The sequence below is a fragment of the Pseudophryne corroboree genome, chromosome 4 (genome assembly GCF_028390025.1).
Source record: "Pseudophryne corroboree isolate aPseCor3 chromosome 4, aPseCor3.hap2, whole genome shotgun sequence".
Lineage (NCBI taxonomy): Eukaryota > Metazoa > Chordata > Amphibia > Anura > Myobatrachidae > Pseudophryne > Pseudophryne corroboree.
This window is the reverse complement of record NC_086447.1, coordinates 390,446,371-390,453,925: the sequence shown is the minus strand read 5'-3', so window position 1 is coordinate 390,453,925 and position 7,555 is coordinate 390,446,371. Positions and strand designations below refer to the sequence as shown.

At 42.2% G+C, this 7,555-nt stretch overlaps 1 pseudogene; it reads right to left on the bottom strand.

Annotated features, from left to right (window-relative positions):
- Positions 1–226: 226 nt before the first annotated feature.
- LOC134912736 (5S ribosomal RNA) lies at positions 227–345 on the bottom strand (annotated as a pseudogene).
- Between the last annotated feature and the right edge of the window lie 7,210 nt (positions 346–7,555).

Sequence of the window (7,555 nt, the reverse complement as noted above, 5' to 3'; positions counted from 1 at the left end):
TTAGCTACATACTATGCTGCTTCCATCTGCCCAAGATCTGTACAAACTGTGTTTGTATTGATGCAGCCCTAATTGGGTTACAATCGTGAGTGGGAGAACCCATACACTAGGTAACAGTTCTAACAAATAGCCACTGTAATGAGTGAAAAGAATACAAAAGGAGTGGGAGGATAGGGTATAAGTGGTGATACTGCTGTTGGTGTGGTTTCTACGGGGAAAAAGAGTCTCCCTACTTCACTGGGTATTCCCTAGTGGTCGACCGTCTAGGTACTGACCCAGCCCACCTCCGTTTAGCTTCCAAGATCGGACGAGATTGGGCGTGAACGTAGGGGTATGATCGTAGGAAGGTTCGACCCTATAGCACCAATGAGTGTGCACCGAAATGGGAGGATTGATTCCTCCTCAGAAGAAGAATGCTAAGAATGCGTGAAGAGAAAAGAGAAAAGAGAAAAATAATGGTAAAAGAGGTGTGAATCTGCTGTCCACGTTAGACTGAAGAAACGTGTCTCCTGAGTGGATACGTTCCCCTGAATCGTGGATGAGAGTTCACAGAAGGAAGAACAGCAGGAAAAAATATCAGGAAAAAATATATGTGTAACTTAAGGATAGGAGGAAGTATTGCAAAAAGATTATTATATAAGATTACAGTGGGTCCCTTTGGGTTACCTCAATTATTTAATTACTAACAAATCCTGGTTCAAAAATAGATCACAGTGACAGGTGTCAAGACAAATATCCAACAGAAATAAAGATAGTAATGATTTCTTATGAGTGCAGGGACGTGCGGTGAGCTAAATAGCTCAGAAGGCACTGGCTAACCCCAGAGCCAGAATTCCATGCAATATATGAGCCAAAGGGTACATCTGGGCATTATACACAGGTGCAGCAGTATAAACTCCTGGAAATTTGGTGAGTTTTGATCTGAGGTGTGCGGAAAGGTTAGGCAGGTGAGGCACTGCCTCACCTGCCATAGACTTTTTACTCCAGAGTTTGGGCTATAAAAATTATTAGAATAATTCAAAAAAGATATTTAAAACAAATTATTAGTATTTTTCATATACTTTATTCAGACAAAATTCTGGTTTAAACGTAAGTATGACAGGAAAGGCTCTGCCTCACCTGCCTCACCCCACCGCACGTCACTGTATGAGTGGTGCCAGATTACAGGATATGTATAACGTTACTTGTGCATAATAGATTTTGGTAGCATTTAACAATTAATGAACGAATTTGTGCAGTGCACCAGGACCTTTGATGTCACTAGTGATATTAACAGGATGTTCTGTATCAGAACAAATCTTAGTTTCTAGCATAAACCAATGTCTGAGGTAAAAGGAATTATCACCTGTATATTTCTCTCTTTGGTGACAAAACCTCACAGGAACATAAAATACACAGTTTGAGATTACCTAAAGCAGAGTACATGCAGGATCACACCGCACCTGTCCTGATTACACTTGAATGTGAGGAAAGAATATTGCACATTGTACTTAAACAAGGAAAAGACATGAGTATGCCATGCTAATTCACTGAAAACACCAGCAGTGTTAATAGAGATTCTCTCTGTGAAAAAGCAAGCTTAAGAAATTAAAGCGGATGAATGTTAAGTATCACTCCTTCAGTTGGTAGGCAGACGGGGTGCCCGCAAAAAATGCGGGGCCACCAATAACCTGCCCCTATCACAAAGTTATACCTCAGAGTACCTAAAATGCAATAGTACACGTATATACAATGTAACTAAGCTGGAAGCACCAGCAATATAACGAATAGTGATTTTTGCAATGGCAGAAGAGATATGCTGTTTTAGCAATAGATGTGGTGCAATAGAGTAAATAAACATCAGATATCACCACTCCAAGTGTCAAACAGGTCGGGTGCTTGCAAGGAAAACGCGTTTCACCCGGTCACGGGCTTATTCACTTCCATTCTGAGCAGCTCCTAAGCATCAACATGCCTGGGTGTTTAAAAACCCTAAATGATTACTGTCAGCCAATAGCTGACCATGTGGGCGGAAATACAATAAACATCTGGTCCAATCAAGTGCCTTCAAAGAATGCAACATATGGGCGGGCTAACTAAGAAAGGTGAGATGGACTAGGGAGGGCGGAAGTTACACTTATCACTTCCGCCCTGACTAGGTTACCATGGTAAAGACACGGAGAGCGATGCAGCTATGGTGTCAAAACTGGCGGGCTGTAGCGGGCTGAGTGGGGCGGGGATTACGAGAATTACTCCCGCCCTGAAAGTGTCGCCTAATCAGAGCGGCCGCGAAGAGCGGCATAGCGCTGGTGAGTGTGGGCGGAAGCTGTCATCTGAACTTCCGCCCGCACTCAGGATATCGGGTTGCTAGGATACCCGCGTCTGGGTAAAAATAGCTGAAAGACTGTGAGGGGCCGGCATGAGGTTGCTAGGAAACCCTCGGAACACACTGGAGGGCATTCAGGGAGGGGCCAGTATGCCCCGCCCACCCCCCGTAGCAAAAAGCTGTGAGTGCAGATGTACTTCAGATTGCGGTTATGTGAGCACAAAACAATGAAAAATAATAAAAATAAGTATGCGGGATAATTGTAACATAGCTGAGAGTATTACAATATATATAGAGATATACAGGTAGGTATAATATTGGATTAACAAAGATGGAAATGGCATAGAAATAATAAAGACAATGACTTAACAGGACTGGGAGAGAAAAATGGAAATACATATAATTATAAAATAATAATAATAATAATAATGAATATAAATAAAAATAATCATAATAAAAATAAATATAAAAATATAAAACAATAAAAATAGGATAATTGGGGTGAAGGATGCTGAAGTGTGGGAGGGCGTAAATGGGCTGCAGCCGTAAGTTAATAGTGAGTGGTATGAAAATATCTGATAAGGAAGTATACGCTGCTAAAGGACAGGTATTAGTCTTGGTGGTCAAGGTTCTAAAGTGTAGCGTGGCTACCTACAGTGCCACGGGCTTGCTGGTGATGCGTTGTGTATCGGGTGCATAAACATGGAGAATGTTAAATGGATCGCAAGTGTGAGTGCAACCTAGGGGAAAAGAGTGGGAGTGAAATTGGGAGTGTGAGTGAGTGAGTGATAGGAGTGAATATTGTGTGATGATTGGTGCGGGGACCAGTGCAAGAGTGATGTGTTACTGGAGTGAAGATGCTGGGTGCTATAGAGCAAAAATATAGATAATATAAATGAAAATTACAAAATATATTAAAGCATGATATGTAAATAAGAAAAAAAAAATGTGCTTAAGGTGTGTGTCAGTTGTTGAGATGAAAAAGGGGGAAACGAAGAATTTTATAGGTCATGTAAACAAACTGTAAAGAATTGTTATAGAAATACACTGAAATTGATATTATCATTGAGGCCATTCGGTCGAAGTCCACCCAGCCTGAAGGTCCACTCGCTTTCTTTTTTCAAGAGTTCCTTGGTGATGTCGCCACCCCTAATTCCCAGATGAATTTGCTCCAGACCAAAGATCTTGAGGTCCTTCTGATGATCCTTATGCCGGGTATAAAAGTGTCTAGCAACTGTGGTTATCTGCTTCATCCGGGCAAGGTCCATGGCGGCATTACGGCTGGTGCCAAGATGTTCCAAAGCTCTTTCCTTGAGTTTACGAGTTGTCATTCCTATGTATCTGACGTTGCAACTGCATGTGATGCAATAAATGAGTGCTTGCGTGTCACAGTTGAAAAATTGTTTGATCCTTATGGTCTTACCATATCTGTCCACCACTGAATTGGTTTTCAGAATATGGGGGCAAGCTTTGCATTTACCACAAGAAAAAGAACCCGTCACTGTTGTGTGTGCTGGTATTCCACTGGCCATGAAGTCCGTAATCTGACTTTGTATTGGTGTCTTTTTAATGAAGTGGCTTCTGACCAAATGGTCCTTAATGTTTTTCGACCTGCGCCAACTCATATTGACTTTTGAGTCTATGTAAGGTGATAAATCCGCATCCGACTGTAAAATGGGAAGATGTTTTTCAATTGCCTGTTTTAGGAGTTTCCATTCAGGACAGAAAGTTCCGACAAACCTGATTTTGGTCTCATCCTTCTTAATCTTAGACTGGCGTTGTGAGATTAAAGTATCTCTGCTGGTGTAGAGTGCCTCTTTTCGGGCCCGCTTGAGCGAGCGCTTGCTGTATCCCCTCTCTAGGAGCCGATTGATCAATTCGTGGCTCTTCACCTTATAGATCTCTAGCTCCAAGCAGTTTCGCCTCAGTCTCAAAAATTCCCCCTTCAGAATGTTCTCTATGGTGGGGGGGAAGTGTGCGCTGGTTTGAAGGAGGATACTGTTTGTGGCAGTTTCCTTTCGATAGAGTTCCGTTGCTATCACGCCGTTTGGAGACTTGTAAACCCGTAGGTCCAGGAAGGCAACCATGTCTTTGCTGATTGTGTGTTAATTTTATGTTCAGGTTATTACTGTTGAGAAGATGAAAGAATGAATGAATGAATGAATGAATGAATGAATGAATGAATGAATGAATAACAGGAGTTCCTCTGTACCATCCCAGATAATGAAGATATCATCTATATATCTAAGGCAGATTAGCACATGTTCTGTGTACCTGTCATTCTGTTAGTTGAAAACGTGAGTTTGCTCCCATCTTCCCAGAAATAGGTTGGCGTAGGTCGGTGCGCAGGCTGCGCCCATCGCGGTGCCCCTAACTTGCAGGTAAAACCGATCCTAGAAAGTGAAATGATTTTTCTCCAGTACAAATTTCAACAGATTGTAAAGAATTGAAGTCATCATTCCCGCTGGAGTCCAAGTAGTATTTAACTGCCTCGAGGCCCATCTGGTGATCGATACTGGTATACAGGGTTTCTACGTCCAGCGTAGCTAATAGGAAATGCTCTTCAAAATTAATGTCTTGAATCTTACGGAGCAAGTCCGATGTGTCCTGTAAATAGGATGGCAGCTGCAATACGTACTCTCGAAGATGTAAGTCCAGGAAATGACTTGGCTGTTCCAGCATCCCTCCATTCCCAGACATGATAGGTCTTCCAGGTGGTCTTTGGATATTCTTATGGACCTTGGGAAGGAGGTAAAAAGTGGGTATCCTGGGATTGGTGACTGAGAGATATTTGTGTTCCTGCTTTGTTATGGTACCAGTTGCTACTGCTTCATTAATCAGCTGGGAATATTCTCTCAACAACTGTGGGATCGGATTGTGGGAAAGTTTTTGATAGCAGGTCGTCTGATTCAGTTGGCGGAGTGCCTCAATTGTATACATCTCTGTTGGCCAAAGGACGATGTTCCCGCCCTTATCGGACGGTTTTACAACCACGGCTTTCCAAGATTGCATTTTGTTAAGCGCTAGTCTTTCTTCCTTCTTCAGATTGTCCGGAAATGTATGTCGCTTATAGATATTTCTCATGTGGATATTATCAAATTCCTTAGCAACCAAATTCAGGAATACTCGCACTTCGGGGCTATGGTCATCTGAAGGAAAATAGGTGGATTTTCCTTTACACATTGGACGTCGGTCCATTGCCAGATCCATATTGGATTCAGTGTACAATTCTTCCAGGATGCGGAGTGTGTTGCTGTCTTCCTCCGTTAAGGGGACTTCCAGGATATCATCCTTTTGTTGGCTCCTCTTAGCAAAAAAAATTTTTTGCAAAAGTTTGCGACAAAATAGTCTCAAATCTTTTTCCCACAAGAACCTATCAAAGGACTTTGTGGGGGAAAAGGAGAGGCCTTTACTGAGAACATTGGATTGTGCAGGAGTGAGGGTTCTATGAGATAGATTAATTATTGTTAAACGTTGAGATGTAGTCGGGTCTACCGAATTTTCCGCCTCTGGCGTTCCGGATACCTTGATGTTCGTGGCGGATCCCAGCGGGGATCTCGTCCCGTGTCTCTTCTTCCCCCCTCGTCTCGTCTTTCTTGCGGTCTGTACCTTCCTCTTGGTTTCTATCCTCTTTCTAAAAAATGAGGGGAACCTTCTCGACTGGAATTAGGGGTGAGTCGTGCAGTGTCGTGTTCTTCACTAGGAGAATCCTCACTAATTGATGACTCGAATTCTGAGAATGTGTACTCCTCTTGTTGTCTTCTACCTCTATTTCTGGAGGGCTGTGAGTTCCACTTAAAAATATCTCCTTGTGAGAAGTCTCGCTTATCTCTTTGTAACTTGTTGCGTTTTCTATCAATGATAGTTTTTTCATAGGTGTCGAGATCCTTCTTGTATTTTTCGAAGGTTGTCTGGAAGGATACGTCTTTTTCCCAGTTTTCTAAGTCCTTTCCCAAATCCTCTGTCATTTTCAACCTGATCTAACACCAAGGTGTCATGCTTAATCAGGATATGCAAAAGGTCATTGGAACATTTCAGGAGAGCTGATTCCCATTCGCTCTTAAGGTTCTCTGTAGCGAGGGGGAAAAGAGGGGAAAATCTTGGGCCTGAGACCCCTTGGTACTATTTTATACTTGATGTAATTGTCTAAGGAAGTGATGTCCCAGGTTAGACGAATGCGTCTCTGGAGAGTTTTTTGTAGTTTGGAAAAAGAAGGCCTCCAATCTGTGGACGTTTTTTCAATATTGGGAGTTTCAGAAAGGAGATCTTCAAATTGTCCTACATTCCTCCGTTTCGACAACTCATTTTTGAGAGAGAAAGAGGACATAATGTAATAAGAGTATTACTAGTGCCAAACTGCCAGGAACTCGTATAACATGGGTTGTCGCACTTATTGATCTTGGTTGTGAGCGTGAGCTAAATTTGATGCATATAGGGCTGTGGCCAAGTTAGGACATGTTTAACAAAATGAAAGAGAGAAAATGGAGACAAGAAACAATTTATGGGGCGATAAAGACTATCTGCCCTGAAAAAGGTTGTATAGCGTGGACGTGCAACGGATCAGAAGCTGAGCTTTGCTCAGCATAAATAATTACACAAAAAAGAAGGGTTTTTAATCCTGCACCGACCTAGATTCAAAGTACATAATAATGTGGATACCAATTGATTGGTATCCACATTATTATGTACTTTGAATCTAGGTCAGTGCAGGATCAAAAACCCTTCTTTTTTGGCTAAACTAAGCAACAGAGTAGCGGCACAAACACGTCCGTTATCGGTTTAGAAATGTTTTGCAAATTAGTAATGTATTAGCAATCAGTATCCAACTGAATCAACTGGCAAGTACTTTCAATAGAAAAACAATCCAACACAGAAATGAACTTAAAATCGTGTGTCAAACAAAAGTAGTAAAAGTAGTTAAACAGCAAAGAAAAAAAACCCTAAACCATGTGGAAAACAGCCACAGCAGACGCCCCCTACACACTGGCACATGCCCCTAGCAAATGCCTATTCTCAGTGCCAAATCCCTCATGGGAGGCCTGTGCCCCTGATCACTGGCAGTCTGTGCCCATGTAAAGCTCCAATCAATCAGCCTTTTTGTTGTGCAGCTCCCCAAAAAATCTCCAACCATAAAAACAGTGTTCTTTACCTGCGGGGTACAGTGTGGAATATTTTGGGACACACAGTTAAAATATTGAACAGGTTACAGCAGTGTGGGTCGGCTACAGTACAGTTTGGGTGTGGGTTGGA